Here is a 16,983-nt window from a genome sequence, read left to right on the forward strand (position 1 = left end):
CCGTGGACTGTAGGCCTTCAGTCCATGGGATTCCATGGGAATCCATGGGATTCTCCAGGCAAGAATACTGGAGTGGTTTGCCATTTCCTTCTCTAGGGGATCTTCCCAACCCAGGGATCAAACCTGGGTCTCCCATATTGGAGGCAGACACTTTAATCTATGAGCCACCAGGGAAGTTCTACAGTAACTTCTGATTTTATATCTAAATAAAAACAGATATTTTCAAGTTTCTAATATGAATTTTTCTAGCCAGTAATCTACTATAGGGGGCTTAATCTAATATAGGGGGCTTCCCTGGTGGCTCAGACGGTAAAGAATCAGCCTGCAATGCAAAAGACCCAGGTTTGATCCTTGGGTCAGGAAGATACCCTGGAGAAGAGAATGGCAAAAAAAAAATCTCAGTTTTTTTGACCAATGCATAGGGGAAGAGGATTACAGATGGGGAAAGGGGGCGGGCAGCAGAAAGCCTCTGAATTATAAAGGGTATATAAATACTTGAAACTTTTTTAGAATTCTTAAAATTCTATTTTCTACTTCCACATATGTGGTATATCTGAAACTAGGTTAACCAATCATTAGTACAGTGTTCTACTATAATAAAAATTATTTGTACTTCCATTAAAGCGTCTGTCTGCAATGCAGGAGACCTGGGTTCCATCCCTGGGTCAGGAAGATCCCCTGGAGAAGGAAATGGCAACCCACTCCAGTATTCTTGCCTGGAGAATCCCATGGACTGAGGAGCCTGGTGGGCTACAGTCCACAGGGCTGCAGAGTCGGACACAACTGAGCGACTTCACTTTCACTTTAACAGCACTGGACTACATAATCTTGCACTGTAATCACATGATCTATATGTAAATAGTAGCTCTAAAATACATAATAATATCATTATCTTAAAATAGATATATACTCTTTTTCCAGTCTTAGTTATTACACAAAGGAAATCCCAGATTACAACATGTATCTGGAGAAAAAATTCCTCAGCTAACATTGTTATAGAGGGTAGACCTACCAACGTTGAACCTCATATCCACATAACTCCTTCATCTTGAGCCCCAAGGTAGGTACCTTTCCATTAGCTTCTATTGTCCTGAAAATTTACAAACATGAAGCCATCCCCATCAATTCATTCTGTCATGCAATAAAAATTTAGTGAGTGATTTCTAGGACAGTTCTAGGTGATAAATAGGCACATCAAGTCTGAACTCACGGAATTTGCATTCTCAGACATGACAGCACATGAGATAGACAATTTCAAAAATCAGCAAATATATAACTTCAAGTAGTGATAAGTGCCATTAAGAAAACATAAAGCAGGATACAAAGCTAGAGTGAAGAAGATGGGTAGCTATCTTAGAGCAGATAGAAAGATACCCCTCTTAGTTACTGAGAGACTATCATTTTGAGCAGAGGCCTGAAGTGATGTGAAAGAGTGAGGCCATAAAAAGACTAAAGAGAAAATATCCCAGACATAACCAAGACAGCACAAGTAAAGCCCTGTAACAGGGAAAAGCTTGGTTTGCTTGAGATCCTGTATTATAAATACCCCCATCTCAATTTCCTTGAAATACTTCATCCCCTAATCTCCAGAAACCAGTCACTGGAGTCACTTCTCCCTGCTTCCTGAATTCCATACCAGCACATCCTCCAGCCCATGTCAAGTTCCTTCTCCCTTTCAGTCCTGCTACAAAATTTGAACCAGTATCTTTCTTTATGACATTGCTAGTTCTAACATGAGGGGGAGGTAAAAAATCCTTTCTAACTTCTCAACCATCTGTAGCGAAGAGGAGAATTCATTTACCTCAAGGAGGAGGCAGAGTGAGAAGAAAGTGGAGATGCTAAGTGGTAAGGAAGAGGAGGAGAGAAAACATTCTAAATTCCTGGTTGGATCTTTTTATAAGTAAGGAATAAACATGAATTATGGTTTAGTGACTATGGAATTAAACATTTATGTAACCACTTCCCTAATCTCTATTTATTATATTTTATGATGAAAAATGAGGTGCAGAATAACAACTGATTTTTAAATGACCTTCAGAATATATTTCATTCAAAAGTCATAAAAGAGGACTGCTTGCATTGTATATACTTAGTACCACCTTTTTCTGTTCTGTTTTGTTGAAGTAATGAAGTCTAGATAAGTGGCCAAAGCTTGGGTTCCACTGTTCTCCGTTTCCATCCAAGAAACATGGCCTGTATGTTTCCCCTGGCGGTTGTTTCTACTCTGGTGTTTTGTGCCCATGAGTGCGGAGTGGAGTTCTGGGATTTGGCTGCTCCTTAATAGTGAGTATGTTGAAGAACACTATACAGAGTCTGCCCTGATGTAATGTGTGCTGTTTTTGGTCATTGAACTTTCTCATTCTAGAGATGTCTATAAATTAGGGCTTACCTTCTCAACGAAGTTCTCTGTGACTGTTGACTGAAATGTGTCTGGATTAAGGCGTGGCTGGAATGTTAAGATTGTGTTCACACTGTCCAGAAATATTGAGAGCATGGAGGCAGTAGAAGAACAGATTTAGGGGCAGTGGGAATAGCAAAGTTTAATTTCTTCCTAAGAACTTCTTTTACTCGTTTATTGTATAGGATAATGTTCAAATCTGCAATGAGTAATACTGACAAAGTATGTCATAGATCTCATTTTTCTCATAGCAGTGATTTTTAAATTTAAAAGAACAAACAATAGCAAAGGGATGGAGGTGGCATCAGATTTCCTTTTTTTAAAAAAAGGAGATGTTTGTTGAAACCACAGAAGATAAAAACAGAATTAGAAGTGTTTGGGTATAAGAAAAGTTTGAAGAGAGGATGGGCCTGAAACCCACTTTGAAAACCACTCTCTTACTATGTGTTTGATTTGAAATCTCTCAGGAAGCTGAATTTTACCTTTAGAGAAACATTTTAATCCAGATTTTATACTTTGCTTTCATTTGGCTGCACAATTTTGATTTGTCAAGGAGTTAATACTTTCCGAATGTTTAGCTTTCTCTCCCTAAGCTGTATCTAAGTAAACCTTTGTTTAAAAATCATGAGTCTGGCTGATTTCTCAGACTGAAATGCCCAGATGAAGAGTCCACCAGTTTCGTGTAGGACAGGGAACAGTCAGGCCTGGTGCAACTCCAGGGAGCTGCCTTGTCGCTGCTTGGTTTTTCATACCTTCTCAAGTTCTCATGACCTTTGTGCTGTTTTTGTACTCATTTAATTTCCTGTGATTTTTTACATCATCCCTTCTTTGGCTGTATTATCCCCTTAATGTATGATCCCTTTTGGAGAGTTAAAAACATGGAAAACAAGCCTGAATCTTCTGCAGTTGTTACATCATAGTTGCCAGTTTTCAATTCTTAGGACATGTTGCAGTCCTTTCGTCCATACACAGAATTTCTTCCTGGTAAACTTTTATATTGCTGCTCTAAATGTGGATGCAAGTTCTGTTAACTCTGTAATAGACAGAAAAAGTAACCTGATTTGTGTGATATAATTTGTTAATAAAGAAATGCTGTATAAAAAAAAATAAAATAAAAAATAAAAAAAAAAGTCATAAAAGAGGACTGCTTGCATTGTATATACTTAGTACCACCTTTTTCTCTGAAATAATGGAAAAGAAACTTCAGTTAAGGGTGAGAGAACTGCCACAAAATTCAAACCAATGTGTTTCTAATGACATGAGATACATTTTTTACATGCAAAAAAATTGAGAAGGGAACAGTTTGTTTTAAATGTATCTACACTCCCCCAAACTCCCCTTTTATCCAGTTGAGAAGGGAATATTTCTTTATAGAGGCTTTGGAAAAATAATGCCACTAAAACTGCCAGTGTCTGGTACTAAAATATAGTGAGGCTAAAAGGTTAAAAGGTAATCTTTTTCTAAGATTACCTTGGAAAAAGGTAATCTTTTTTCTTATGTTAGGAGAAAAATATTTTTCTAAGATCTTTTTCCAAATATATCAAGAATTTGACAATGGCTCACTAACTCTATTGCTACTCCTTTGTTTCAAATCACTACATTTCTTGCCCAGATTATTACAATCGCCTCCTAAAAGATTTTTCTGCTTCTTTCCTTCCCCCTTTATAATCTGTCCACAACACAAAAGCCAGTTATCTTCATAAGTATCAGTCAGATGAGCCCACTGTTGTGCTCAAAACCTCTCACGATTCCCCACTCTATTCCAAGGACAGGCGAGGTCTCTCCAATGGTCTACAAGGGCCACCTCCACTCCGACCTCATCTCACACTACTCTCCCCTCTGCTCACTGCTTCCTTTCTCTTGTTCCTCAGCACCCAGACAAGCATCACCTCCAAGGCCTCTGCTCTAGCAACCATTTTTTCTGCCCCAAACCAACCCCCCAACCCTCATGGCCATTTACTTGACTGTCCTCATTCCACTATCTGTTCAAATCTCACTTTCTCAGTGACCCCAACCTTGGCCACACCATTTAATACCATAAGCTCCTACTAAACCCCACCCTGGCACTTCAAAATTCCCTTAAACTGCTCTTTTTTTTTCCTATTGCATTTGTTGCTTTCCATCAAACTATATGATAGTAACTTATTGGGTATGTTTTTATTTTTGTCTGCACCACTCAGCCTGTGGAATCCTGGTTCCCTGACCAGGGATCAAACCTGGGTCCCTAAAGCAAAAGTGAAAAAGGGCCTGCATCTTTGTGTTTCGCTTGCTAATGTGTTCCAAGTACCTAAGACAGTGTCTGGCACGTAGTAATGCACCAGAAATAGGTTGAAGAAACTAATCAGTATACTTGTAAATATCAACTAAATACCAACATTGTTTTGAATCTGCTTCCTTCTCTTTAGTGGGTGTGGGGAGAGAGCATTCCTTCAATCTTTGCCCATTATAGGTACTCAGTAAATCATTTATTAAGTGAATGCTTTGCTTTTTCACCTGACACAAATAGTAATAAGTGTGTCCAGGCAAAATGCCAGACATACCTTGAAGAGCTCATAGTGGAGCTCCAGTAGGAACAAGACTAGTTGTCCTGCCTTTACTTTTAATAGTGACTTGATTGCAAAACTGCTTTGGCAAGAGTTTTCAGGACCACCATTTTGTTATCAAACTGTAAACAAAAAGATTCATTAGCATAAATTGGTTTTAAACGAAATAAATGGAAGGTTTTAAAACTGTTGCAATTTTTTTCACCTTTTTTGTAACTTGTTGGCATTAGCTTCTGATGCAATTGCCATGAAAATAAGTAGCCATCATAATTCTTCTCTAATGTTGGACAACAACAATCTTAGATATAGTTGTGTTGCTTCAAGTGCTTCTGTTCTTTTTTCATTTTCTGTTACATGGGTTTACAAAGAAGACAAAGCAAGGGAAAAAAATAAATGCAGATTATACTACTTAGCAGTCAATTAAAATGCTGTGATGCTGTATTTGATTTGCAGATTCATTTTTACATTCAAAAAGTTTTTATTATAAAATATTTCAAACATATAGGAAATTATCTATATAATATGCCAAACACATGCATAATTATATCCAGCACTGTCAAACATTAATTAATTTCTTTTTTCTGGCTGCATGCCACAGCCTGTGGGATTTTAGTTCCCCGACCAGAAATCAAACCCGCACCCTCTGCACTAGAAGCCCAGAGTCTTAATCACTGGACCAGCAGAGAAGTCCCCTTAATTTGTTTTTCATGTGAAATTATATGGCCACCTACATAGCTAAAAAAAGACATGATATGTCACTCAACTTTTATTTTACTAAAAGATCACTAAATTAGTACATCAGAAATTAATATTTACAGATACCTCAATTCTCTAGTCCTGTGAAAATGAAAAGTGAAAGTGAAAGTTGCTCAGTCGTGTCCAACTCTTTGTGACTGTATAGTCCATGGAAGTCTCCAGCCCAGAATACTGGAGTGGGTAGCCTTTCCCTTCTCCAGGGGATCTTCCCAACCCAGGGATCGAACCCAGGTCTCCAGCATTGAAAGTGGATTCTTTACCAGCTGAGCCACAAGGGAAGCCCCTCTCTAGTTCTGTAGTGTATCAAAATATTTCTTAGACTGTCCCTATGAGAGAATTACCTTAGATCTAATTCCTATACTACATTATTACATTTGACATTATAATTTACGTGACAGGCAAAAAGTAGTGAAAAAAAAAAAGTGAAAAAAGAACTCTATGAGGGAATTTGCTGGTGATCTAGTTGTTAGGACTCGGCTCTTTCACTGACAGGTCCCTTGGTTTCGTCTGTGGTGGGGGAACTAAGATTCCATAAGCCATGGTCTTTGGCAAAAAAAGAAAATAAGACTCCATGAAGTAATTTGACACCATAGAAAAACATATTAAAATGCAACATTCAGGGAATTCCATGGAGGTCCAGTGGTTAGGAATCCATGCTTCCACTGCAGGGAGCATGGGTTCGATCCCTTCTTGGGGAACTAAGATCCTACCTGCTGCAGAGCACAGCTGAAAAAATCAATACTCATATAATACATTTCCATCAACTTGTATCTTCAGGTTTTATTATTACGCAAGAAAACTGAAGTTTAAACATCACTTAACTAAAAGTTCAATAATTCCTGAATAAATACCAATATACTCATCAGTTAATAAGCAGCCTCTCTCCTGATTTGGAAAACTCAGCAGTGGCCACAGGACTGGAAAAGGTCAGTGTTCATTCCAATCCCAAAGAAAGGCAATGCCAAAGAATGCTCAAACTACTGCACAATTGCACTCATCTCACACGCTAGTAAAGTAATGCTCAAAATTCTCCAAGCCAGGCTTCAACAATACATGAACTGTGAACTTCCAGATGTTCAAGCTGGTTTTAGAAAAGGCAGAGGAACCAGAGATCAAATTGCCAACATCTGCTGGATCATGGAAAAAGCAAGAGAGTTCCAGAAAAACATCTATTTCTGCTTTATTGACTATACCAAAGCCTTTGACTGTGTGGATCACAATAAACTGTGGAAAATTCTGAAAGAGATGGGAATACCAGACCACCTGACCTGCCTCTTGAGAAACCTGTATGCAGGTTGCAGGAAGCAACAGTTAGAACTGGACATGGAACAACAGACTGGTTCCAAACAGGAAAAGAAGTACATCAAGGCTGCATATTGTCACCCTGCTTATTTAACTTATATGCAGAGTACATCATGAGAAACGCTGGGCTGGAGGAAGTACAAGCTGGAATCAAGATTGCTGGGAGAAATATCAATAACCTCAGATATGTAGATGACACCACCCTTATGGCAGAAAGTGAAGAAGAACTAAAGAGCCTCTTGATGAAAGTAAAAGAGGAGAGTGAAAAAGTTGGCTTAAAGCTAAACATTCAGAAAACTAAGATCATAGCATCCAGTCCCATCACTTCATGGCAGATAGATGGGGAAATAGTGGAAACAGTAGCTGACTATTTTGGGGGGCTCCAAAATCACTGCAGATGGTGATTGCAGCCATGAAATTAAAAGACACTTACTCCTTGGAAGGAAAGTTATGACCAACCTAGACAACATATTAAAAAGCAGAGACATTACTTTGTCAACAAAGGTCTGCCTAGTCAAGGCTATGGTTTTTCCAGTGGTCATATATGGATGTGAGAGTTGGACTATAAAGAAAGTTGAGCGCCGAAGAATTGATGCTTTTGAACTGTGGTGTTGGAGAAGATTCTTGAGAGTCCCTTGGACTGCAAGGAGATCCAACCAGTCTATTCTAAAGGAGATCAGTCCTGGGTGTTCATTGGAAGGACTGATATTGAAGCTGAAACTCCAATACTTTGGCCACCTGATGGGAAGAGCTGACTCATTTGAAAAGACCCTGATGCTGGGAAAGATTGAGGGCAGGAGGAGAAGGGGATGATAGAGGATGAGATGGTTGGATGGCATCACCGACTCAAGGGACATGAGTTTGGGTAGACAATGGGAGTTGGTGATGGACAGGGAGGTCTGGAGTGCTGCGGTTCATAGGGTTGCAAAGAGTTGGTCATGACTGAGCGACTGAACTGAACTGAACTCCTGATTATAATATTTTACTATGACATCAAAGAGTAACTTCTTCTGTGTATTCAGTCTTGTCTCTTCATTTCTTTGTTGTACTAACTGCTGGCCAACAGTAACTATTAACTGACCAGGGAAATATTCCAAGCATTCAATTGCTGCATTAATTAAGCCAGTTATCAATCCTGGAGGCAAAAAACAAAATAAATCAATGGTTGACGTTTACATTTATCTACCTAAAACATTCTTTGATAAAGCATAATGAAATCTAGCTTATAATTAACAATCTAAGAATAAACAACTAGAAAATCTTTTCAGTAATTATTTTTGGATGACTGAGGGAGTAAATGCGAAGGAATAGATTTTTCCTTACTAGATACCACCATACTTTTCTCTACCTTGACTTTCAGGGAATTATAATATCTGCGAGCCACTGTTTCATTATTTGTTTCTACCTTTGTTAGATGTTGTGGAGAAGAGTTCATCTGTACCGTTCTATTCCATTGGTGGTTCCTCTCTCATTTCCCACTCTGATCATTAGGTGCATTTGGTTGTATTATTATTTGAAAATAAGATACTAAATGCTTTCCCATCAAGATGCACTGTTTAAATCCCACTGCACACTCTTTTCCCCTTTTTATCTCCCAACCCCAATAGATAAGAAATTTAGGGGACTTCGGTGATGGTCCAGTGGCTAAGATTCTTCACTTCCAATGCAGGGGGACTGCTTTTGATCCCTGGTCAGGGAACTAGATCCCACATGCCGCAACTAAAGATCGTGCATGCTGCAAGAAATATCAAACATCCCTTGTGCTGCAGCTAAGATCCTGCACAGCCATGAATATGTATTTAAAAGTCTCTGAATTCAGTATTTCTTTATAAAATAAAAGAAATTTAAGATTCTTTCACTCCTCCCTCCCTTCAGTGACGACTTTGGAAGGCCTATAATTCCCCCTTCTCCACATCTGCCACCTTCCTAACCCCAGATTTTAGTGAGATAGGTTAGTATTTATTATAATTTCCCTTAATACTATGTACCTTCTTTGTTGACATCATATTTAGTACTTACACTTTGTACATTCTCACACAGTTTTATCTTATCAACTTGGAATTTATGTGTGTATGTGTGTCTGTATGCAGGCATATATGTTTGTGCCAATGCATGTATGTTTCTATGCATGCACATATGTGGGTTCAAAATTAGGAAGAAGAGAAAACAGAGCACCCAGACCAAAGTTCATTGCTTACCAATATTTCCTCCTTCTTCACCTGTCTCCATCTTGGGGTTCTGGCTATTTCTTTGTAAACAGATTAAAATGTATCTTTGAATATTTTCTTAGGATGGGGTTCCTAAGTGATACATGCTATGAATTCTTGATGATCCTGAAATATCGTTCCTTCTTCCCTTCCTTTCCTTTTCCTTCCTTCCTTCTCTTCCCTCCCCTCTACCCCCGAGGTAAATGGAACATATTGCTTAAATGTGTAACTCATTATTTTTCAGCTCCTAGTGTTGCAGGTGAAAAGATTAAGGGTAGTTGGATTGCATTTTTCTTGCAGGTAGCCTACCTTTTCTGCATAGAAACTCATAAAGGCTGACCGGCTGCTGTCTGATTCCTGCAGAGGCTTCTAAAGAAATCGTGTTTCTTTGTTGGTGTCCCTGTATTCTTTCTGACTCAGGGGCTGGGGAAGTCTCAGCCACTTGTTGGGTCGTTCTTGGCCTATTGTAAATTAGGAGCAAGCATGTCATGTGCAAGGGGCTTCCCAAGTAGCACTAGTGGTAAAGAGCCTGCCTGCCAATGGAGGAGACATAAGAGACACAAGTTTGATCCCTGGGTCAGGAAGATCCCCTGGAGGAGGGCACAGCAACCCACTCCAATATTCTTGCCCAGAGAATCCCTTGGACAGAGAAGACTGGTGGCCTATGATCCATAGGGTCACAAAGAGCCGGACACAGCTGAAGTGACTTAGCACACGCACACACACACGCATGTCATGTGCAAACAGGACCATGGTTGATTTAGATGGTTCACAGGTCTCTGATCACCAAGCTCTTCCTAGGATCTGAAGCTTTCTGGTTCCCAGGCTTGGAGTCTGATGTTCTTTTCTTGTTTGGCCCACGTGGGAGAAAGCATCATATTGTTCTCTCTGCCTGAATCCCAGAAGTACCCAAGGTCATATGCCTATGGTTCCTAGCAACTGGTTTACCAGGAGTGACAAATACCTTGGAGTTGGGAGTGTAAGAGAAGGGACCTCATTCAGGTTACAGGGGTCCTGGAACATCTCCACAAATGAGGCTGCTTTTATGATAGGCCTTACTTCATTGTACTGTAACGTTTTGTTTCATGAACATCTCCCCTACTAGACTGTGGCTTCTTTTAATGCAGGGATGAATAAACCAGTAAAAACCGTCATGCTTGTTATTTATGGTTATAAAATGGAAATAATAGAACTGTGGAAAAACACTCAGGGCTGGTGCAGGGAAAGAAGATTGACATATCATGACTGAGGTCAAATGAATGAAACCACTAAGATATCCAGTCATCTTCTCACAGGTCATAACCAGGGACTTTCTATTTTAGATCAAAGGAGAATTCAGTGATTAATTTCTAAATCAAAGCTGGTGTTTGCTCAAATATATGAATATGTTCTCATACATTAAAAAAAAACAAGGATAATCCTATTTATTTTATATATACTTTCCTACAAACACTGTATAAATTTAGAGGGAAGTATGCCTGATACAGTTTTCAAAGAAAGAAAATCCATTCTCCTTGGAAAAAAATCCAGATTGGTCACGAGAAGATTCTGATGAATGAGATCAGTTAATGAGATCAGGAATGACTGGAATCTCCCAAAGAGGGTATGATAAGGGGCACTGTGAAATGCCCAAAGACATGCTTAAATAACTGAGGATAAGGATTCATACGTGAAGACTATCTATGGTGTTTTCAAACTCTCAAAAGAGGTAGAGTTTGGTTTAGTTACTTTGTGTCAGAAAATTCCCAATGAAATAAACACCTTGAAATTTAAAAACAAAACAAAAACCAAGGATAAAAGATGTGAAAGAACATTTTAGTTATAAATTGACAATAAAAATGGTCACCTAAAGCTAAGATCATGGCATCCGGTCCCATATGGCAAATAGATGGGGAAACATTGGAAACAGTGGCTGACTTTATTTTTCTGGGCTCCAAAATCACTGCAGATGATGATTGCAGCCATGAAATTAAAAGACACTTACTCCTTGGAAGGAAAGTTATGAGCAACCTAGACAGCATATTCAAAAGCAGAGACATTACTTTGCCAACAAAGGTCCATCTAGTCAAGGCTATGGATTTTCCAGTGGTCATGTATGGATGTGAGAGTTGGACAGTGAAGAAAGCTGAGTGCCGAAGAATTGATTCTTTTGAACTGTGGTGTTGGAGAAGACTCTTGAGAATCCCTTGGACTGCAAGGAGATCCAACCAGTCCATTCTAAAGGAGATCAGTCCTGGGTGTTCATTGGAAGGACTGATATTGAAGCTGAAACTCCAATACTTTGGCCACCTGATGGGAAGAGCTGACTCATTTGAAAAGACCCTGATGCTGGGAAAGATTGAGGGCAGGAGGAGAAGGGGATGATAGAGGATGAGATGGTTGGATGGCATCACCGACTCAATGGACATGGGTTTGGGTGGACTCCAGGAGTTGGTGATGGACAGGGAGGCCTGGTGTGCTGTGGTTCATGGGGTCACCAAGAGTTGGACACGACTGAGCGATTGAACTGAACTGACTCAGGTAGACGTAAGTTTGGAATCACCTCTCTGTCTATTTAAGTGTTTGCGATACAAGATCTTCCTCTCTATTTAATTGAAGAATTTGTGTTTTAACTAGGGGTTCCGAAATACTTTCCAAGAATGGAAGGTGAATCAGTTGAAGAATACATAACAATGTTTGTTGTTTTCCAACATCTTCCACAGCTTAGAAAGAAAAATAATACAACTATCAGACTAATAAATAACACTTCAACCAGTATTATAAAATTCTATTTCCAGCAATACAAAAGCATTAACATAATGGATGAATTTAATACTGGGATAATTAAATTGGCTAAATTACAGTTTTTCTTTTCAAGATTGACCTTTAAATAGACATCAGGGTTATGAGTCATATTACTTTTATTTTCTGGTTATGTTAATTATAAAGTGATATCATCTAGCTTTTAAGGGGTACTATCAATAGGTTAATTCCAGATATAAAAAGCTATTGGTCCTGCTTATAAATTAAGATTACTAATTATTTACAATTTTATTCAAAGCAGGTATAGTTGTAGTTAAATTGTTTTTAAATTCAAATATAGTATTAGGTTAATTTTAACTTGGGTTTCTGGTCATTTATGTTAAGAGTTAATGAAGTTTTTTTTATTATTCTAAGCACTGAATCATCATTAATATTATGTTTTTCTTTAAATGAAAGAAAATTACAGAAGCTAAAGCTACAGTAAATCTCTTGCAGAGCTTTACTGCCAATCATTGTTGTTCAGTCAGTAAGTCGTGTCTGACTCTTTGCAACCACATGGTTGCCCTCTGTTCTTCCCAGTAGCATACTGGACATCTCCCAACCTGGGGGGTTCATCTTCCAGTGCCATATCTCTTTGCTTTTTCATACTGTTCATGGGGTTCTTGTGGCAAGAATACTGGAGTGGTTTGCCATTTCCTCCTCCATTGGACCATGTTTTGTCAGAACTCTTCACTATGACCTGTCCATCCTGAGTGGCCCTGCATAGCATGGCTCATAGCTTCATTGAGTTATGTAAGCCCTTTCACCATGACAAGGCTGTTATCTATAAAGGGGTACTGCCAATAGCCTATGCATTAAATTTGGATCATAGCCATGACTTGCCTGGTTATTTTAAATAGAATTTTGAATATAGTATTTTGAACAGAATTAATTTGTTTAAAAATGGGAGATTTCATATAAAATTCTCGGTTTCTAGCTTCTCTTTTAAAGTATCATAAAATGGGAGAAGCACAAGCTGGAATCAAGATTGCTGGGAGAAATATCAATAACCTCAGATATGCAGATGACACCACCCTTATGGCAGAAAATGAAGAGGAACTAAAAAGCCTCTTGATGAAAGTGAAAGAGGAGAGTGAAAAAGTTGGCTTAAAGCTCAACATTCAGAAAACGAAGATCATGGCATCTGGTCCCATCACTTCATGGGAAAATAGATGGGGAAACAGTGGAAACAGTGCCAGACTTTATTTTTTGGGGCTCCAAAATCAGTACGGATGGTGATTGCAGCCATGAAATTAAAAGACACTTACTCCTTGGAAGAAAAGTTATGACCAACCTAGGTAGCATATTGAAAAGCAGAGACATTACTTTGTCAACAAAGGTCCGTCCAGACAAGGCTATGGTTTTTCCAGTAGTCATGTATGGATGTGACATTTGGACTGTGAAGAAGGCTGAGCACCAAAGAATTGATGCTTTGGAACTGTGGTGTTGGAGAAGACTCTTGAGAGTCCCTTGGACAGCAAGGAGATCCAACCAGTCCGTTCTAAAGGAGATCAGTCCTGGGATTTCTTTGGAAGGAATGATGCTAAAGCTGAAACTCCAGTACTTTGGCCACCTGATGCAAAGAGCTGACTCATTGGAAAAGACTCTGATGCTGGGAGGGATTGGAGGCAGGAGGAGAAGGGGATGACAGAGGATGAGATGGCTGGAGTTTGAGTGAACTGTGGGAGTTGGTGATGGACAGGGAGGCCTGGCGTGCTGCAATTCATGGGGTTGCAAAGAGTCGGACACGACTGAACGACTGAACTGAACTAAACTGAAGATCTCATAACACTGGGCTTGAATTCATGTCTGACCAAAACTAGCTGATATAAGTTAGTGGCTACCCTATTTGCACTGACATGTCATTTCCAGCTCACCACAAACCCCACCACTTCCTACTGTTTCCCAAACAGTGAAGTTGACTGTCAGCTACCATTTTCATGGTATCATGCTATTGGTTTTGCTACAGTAGAAATTAATTTCCCTAGAGTTATATCTCTGTCTTAAGCAGGAAAAGGAAAAACAACCAATGGGGCCATTGCTTGGCAAATCCCATGGACAGAGGAGCCTGGTGGGGTCACAAAGGAGTCAGACACAACTTAGAGACTAAACAACAAGGGTCATGCATTTCAAGCAAAACAACAGCATATATTTTTCCTACATGTTTGAAAATGAAATCCTCACATGCTGTCTGATCTGCCTGGCTCCTAAAGGCATCTGAGTTTGCTACTGCTGAGTTACTGACAAAAAATAAATCAACAATCTTTTAGTAAAGACCTGAGATCATTTGTTATTGTTCAGTCTGTAAGTCGTGTCTGATTCTTTGCGACCCCATGAAGTGCAGCACTCCAGGCTTCCCCGTCCTTCACTATTCTCCCAGAGTTTGCTCAAACTCATGTCCACTGAATCAGTGATGCCATCCAACCATCTCATCTTCTGTTGCCACCTTCTCCTCTTGCCCTCAATCTTTCCTAGCATCAAGGTCTTTTCCAGTGAGCCAGCTTTTTGCATCAGGTGGCCAAAGTATTGGCACTTCAACTTCAGCAACTGTCCTTCCAATGAATATTCAAGGTTTTATTTCTTTTAGAATGGACTGGTTTGATCTCCTTGCTGTCCAAAGGACTCTCAAGAGTCTTCTCCAGCACCACAGTTGGAAAGTATCAATTTGTCAGTGCTCAGCCTTTTTTATGGTACAACTCTCACATCCATATATGACTACTGGAAAATCTATAGTTTTGACTAGACAGACCTTTGTCAGCAAAATGATGTCTCTGCTTTTTAATACACTGTCTAGGTTTGTCATAGCTATTCTTCCAAGGAGCAAGAATTTTTTAATTTCATGGCTATAGTCACTGTCTGCATTGATTTTGGAGCCCAAGAGAATGAAAACTGACACTGTTTCCACAATTTCCCCATCTACTTGCCATGAAGTGATAGGACCAGATGCCAGATCTTAGTTTTTTGAATGTTGAGTTTCAAGCCAGCTTTCTCACTCTCCTCTTTCACCTTCATCAAGAGGCTCTTTACTTGCTCTTCACTTTCTGCCATTAAAGTGGTATCATCTGCATATCTCAGGTTGTTGATATTTCTCCTGGCCATCTTGAGTCCAGCTTATGATTCATTCAGCCCAGCATTTCGCATGATGTACTCTGCATATAAATTAAGTAAGCAGGGTGACAACATACAGCCTTGATGTACTCCTTTCCCAATTTTGAACCAGTCTGTTGTTCCATATCTAGTTCTAACTGCTGCTTCTTGTCCTGCATACAGGTTTCTCAGGAGAAAAATAGCCTCTAGTCAATCAGTCCATATTTGTTAATACCAACCTTTGGGCATAGCACTGAATCAAGTGCTAGAAAAAGATATATATAACAGTAATGACCCTTCAGCAGCCATCCATAGGTGAGGAGGAAAGGATAGCCACACATGAAATGGATGAAGGCAAATTTTATCAAGTCACCAAGAAGCATGAATAGATTCTTACGAATAAATCCAAAAGTAGAAAAAAGACTATTCAGCAATAGCATCAAGACAGAATATTCATTTACTCAACAAGTATTTTGAGACCTATTTTATATTAGACAATGTTCTAGGTTCCAGGGGCATAGTGGTAACCAAAACAGGCAAAATTCTTGCCTTAATGGAGCTTATAGTCTACGGAGAAGAGGGAGGCAGACAATAAATAACAAAAAGTGAAATATGTCTGTGTCAGTTTGTATTAAGTTCTCTGGATAGAAATGAAGGGAAAAAAGGAGATCAGACTACACTATGGGATTAGTGTTGTGATTTTAAATAAGATGTGTGGGAATTATCATCAGGAAAATGATATTTGAGCGAAGACCTGAAGGAGAGGGAGCAGAGAAACGTGCATGTCTAGACATACTAGCCAAGTGTAGAGCTGATAAACAGAATAGCTAGCTCCTTGTGAGGAAATTAAGAATCAAGAAGGATGTTGTGACAACACATACAGTCACCACCGTATTCTTAATGGAGCATTTCTTATCCAATCATCTCTGTGCTGGGTTAAGGGAATACAAGGGGATATACTTTGCATTTGAAGAGCATACAATCCATCCAGCGTTTAGGATAGCCTAAACACAAATATATGTACAGATGAGTATATGTGTATATGCTGCTGCTGCTGCTAAGTCATGTCAGTCGTGTCCGACTCTGCGCAACCCCATAGACGGCAGCCCACCAGGCTCCCCTGTCCCTGGGATTCTCCAGGCAAGAACACTGGAGTGGGTTGCCATTTCCTTCTCCAATGCGTGAAAGTGAAAAGTAAAAGTGAAGTCGCTCAGTCATGTCCAGCTCTTAGTGACCCCATGGACTGCAGCCTACCAGGCTTCTCTGTCCATAAAAAGAAAATTTTTATAAAATGAGGAGGCAGTATTTGAGTCATTCATTCACTAAATGTTACATACCAACAGCTAAGCACTGGGTCATTCAATGGGAAATACAATGGTGAACAAAGATGATGACTGTCCCTAAGTACCTCACACTCCAGTAGGAAATAAAGACAAGTCAACAGGCAATTTCATTCAGTGTGTAAATGTTTTGGTGGGAGAAGTACAGTGAGTTCAGTAGGAATCACACTTCGCTTTGGCTGAGGAAACCTTTGTACAATGTATTCTTCTGGAAGTCAAGTAAAACTAATGAATAGTACGGAATTGCTCTAGCCAATCTGGACATTCCCCTCAGGAGAGAGGGAGAGTACCTGCATCTTTAGAATCCCTAACATTTCTAAAATATATTTCAAAAATATTAGTATATTAGCTTCAAAATATTAGTCATTATATTTTTTTATATTTCTAATACATTTTATAGGTGTTATCAGAAAGAAACACCTGTAAAAAATAAACAAATCTCAGTAAAGAACACATCTCACTTGTAAAAAATAAACAAATCTCAGCAAAGGTTCACCTTGACTCTACTAGTCACACAAATGCAAATTTGGAAGAAGCCTGCAGTCCTGGCTTTATCACTGCTGGCAGGA

Source organism: Bos javanicus, chromosome 5 (genome assembly GCF_032452875.1).
Source record: "Bos javanicus breed banteng chromosome 5, ARS-OSU_banteng_1.0, whole genome shotgun sequence".
NCBI lineage: Eukaryota > Metazoa > Chordata > Mammalia > Artiodactyla > Bovidae > Bos > Bos javanicus.